Below are 2,835 nucleotides of genomic sequence, written 5' to 3' on the forward strand. Positions count from 1 at the left end.
AGGTTCGAATCCTGCCTCGGGCATGGATGTGTGCGATGTCCTTAGGTTAGTTAGGTTTAATTAGTTCCAAGTTCTAGGCGACTGATGATCTCAGAAGTCGCATAGTGCTCAGAGCCATTTTTTTTCTGAGGCGATGGTGTTACGGTGTGGTCACGTTTTTCATTGAGGGGGTTTGCAGCCCTTGTTTTTTTTGTGTGGCACTATCACAGCACAGGCCTACACTGATATTTTAAGCACCTTATTGCTTCTCACAGTTGAAGAGCAATTTGGGGATGGCGACTGCATCTTTCAACACGATGGAGCACCTGCTCATAATGCACGGCCTGCGGCGGAGTGGTTACACGGCAACAACAGCCCTGTAATGGACTGGCCTGCACAGAGTCCTGGCCTGAATCCTGCAGAACACGTTTGGGATGTTTTGGAGCGCCGACTTCGTGCCAGGCCTCACCGACCGACACCGATACCTCTCCTCAGTGCAGCACTCCGTGAAGTACGGGTTGCCATTCCCCAAGAAACCTTCCAGCACCTGACTGAACGCATGCCTGCGAGAGTAGAAGCCGCCATCAAGGCTAAGGGTGGGCCAACACCATATTAAATTCCAGCATTACCGATGGAGGGCGCCACGAATTTGTAGTCCGGACACTTTTGGACACACACAGGGTGTTTCAAAAATGACCGGTATATTTGAAACGGCAATAAAAACTAAACGAGCAGCGATAGAAATACACCGTTTGTTGCAATATGCTTGGGACAACAGTACATTTTCAGACAGACAAAGTCTCGAAATTACAGTAGTTACAATTTTCAACAACAGATGGCGCTGCGGTCTGGGAAACTCTATAGTACGATATTTTCCACATATCCACCATGCGTAGCAATAATATGGCGTAGTCTCTGAATGAAATTACCCGAAACCTTTGACAACGTGTCTGGCGGAATGGCTTCACATGCAGGTGAGATGTACTGCTTCAGCTGTTCAATTGTTTCTGGATTCTGGCGGTACACCTGGTCTTTCAAGTGTCCCCACAGAAAGAAGTTACAGGGGTTCATGTCTGGCGAATGGGGAGGCCAATCCACGCCGCCTCCTGTATGTTTCGGATAGCCCAAAGCAATCACACGGTAATCGAAATATTCATTCAGGAAATTAAAGACGTCGGCCGTGCGATGTGGCCGGGCACCATCTTGCATAAACCACGAGGTGTTCGCAGTGTCGTCTAAGGCAGTTTGTACCGCCACAAATTCACGAAGAATGTCCAGATAGCGTGATGCAGTAATCGTTTCGGATCCGAAAACTGGGCCAATGATTCCTTTGGAAGAAATGGCGGCCCAGACCAGTACTTTTTAAGGATGCAGGGACAATGGGACTGCAACATGGGGCTTTTCGGTTCCCCATATGCGCCAGTTCTGTTTATTGACGAAGCCGTCCAGGTAAAAATAAGCTTCGTCAGTAAACCAAATGCTGCCCACATGCATATCGCCGTCATCAATCCTGTGCACTATATCGTTAGCGAATGTCTCTCGTGCAGCAATGGTAGCGGCGCTGAGGGGTTGCCGCGTTTGAATTTTGTACGGATAGAGGTGTAAACTCTGGCGCACGAGACGATACGTGGACGTTGGCGTCATTTGGACCGCAGCTGCAACACGGCGAACGGAAACCCGAGGCCGCTGTCGGATCATCTGCTGCACTAGATGCGCGTTGCCCTCTGTGGTTGCCGTACGCGGTCGCCCTACCTTTCCAGCACGTTCGTCCGTCACGTTCCCAGTCCGTTGAAATTTTTCAAACAGATCCTTTATTGTATCGCTTTTCGGTCCTTTGGTTACATTAAACCTCCGTCGAAAACTTCGTCTTGTTGCAACAACACTGTGTTCTAGGCGGTGGAATTCCAACACCAGAAAAATCCTCTGTTCTAAGCAATAAACCATGTTGTCTACAGCACACTTGCACGTTGTGAACAGCACACGCTTACAGCAGAAAGACGACGTACAGAATGGCGCACCCACAGACTGCGTTGTCTTCTATATCTTTCACATCACTTGCAGCGCCATCTGTTGTTGAAAATTGTAACTACTGTAATTTCGAAAGTTTGTCCGCCTGAAAATGTACTGTTGTCCCAAGCATATTGCAAGAAACGGTGTATTTCTATCGCTGCTCGTTTAGTTTTTATTGCCGTTTCAAATATACCGGTCATTTTTGAAACACCCTGTAGTATATATGTACAAATTTTTTGTATTTGAATATAGAATATACTCAACAATTCTGCAGCAAACCGACGTTAGGAACAGCGCCTATAATTTTGCAGGGTCGTTTTTTTACCTTTCTTATATTCAAGATCACCTTCGCTTTTTCTCCAGTCGCTTGGAGCTTTACGTTGGGTGAAAGACTCGCGATAAATGCAAACTATGCGAATGAGTGGTGTCTGTTCTCTCGGAAATGTCTTAGAGAACAGGCCCCATCACTCTCATATAATTGATTCGCCTCGATGGGCAACGAGTCCACCACTTTCAGTGCTGACGCCCAATAAAGTCTGACCACTAGCGGGAATCTCAAATGCAGCGAGCGTAGAGCACACTCAGGGGCACTGAGAACAGTTGGCGCTAGGGGGGGAAGGAGGGGAAGGGGGGGGGGAAGGGGGGGAGGGAGGGAGGGGGGGTGGGGGGAGGGGGGAGGGGGGAGTGGAGGTCGGCCAACAGGTGGGCAGAGAGAGTCCGCGGCGTCATTGCGTTATCACTGTGTCCGGGTGGCGCAGTGGTTATTGTATTTTATGGATTATAAGACTCACTCTTTTTCTTCGAAAAATTGCCTCCAAAATTCAGGTGCCTCTCATACTCGGAATT

The sequence above is a fragment of the Schistocerca cancellata genome, chromosome 12, assembly GCF_023864275.1.
Source record: "Schistocerca cancellata isolate TAMUIC-IGC-003103 chromosome 12, iqSchCanc2.1, whole genome shotgun sequence".
Lineage (NCBI taxonomy): Eukaryota > Metazoa > Arthropoda > Insecta > Orthoptera > Acrididae > Schistocerca > Schistocerca cancellata.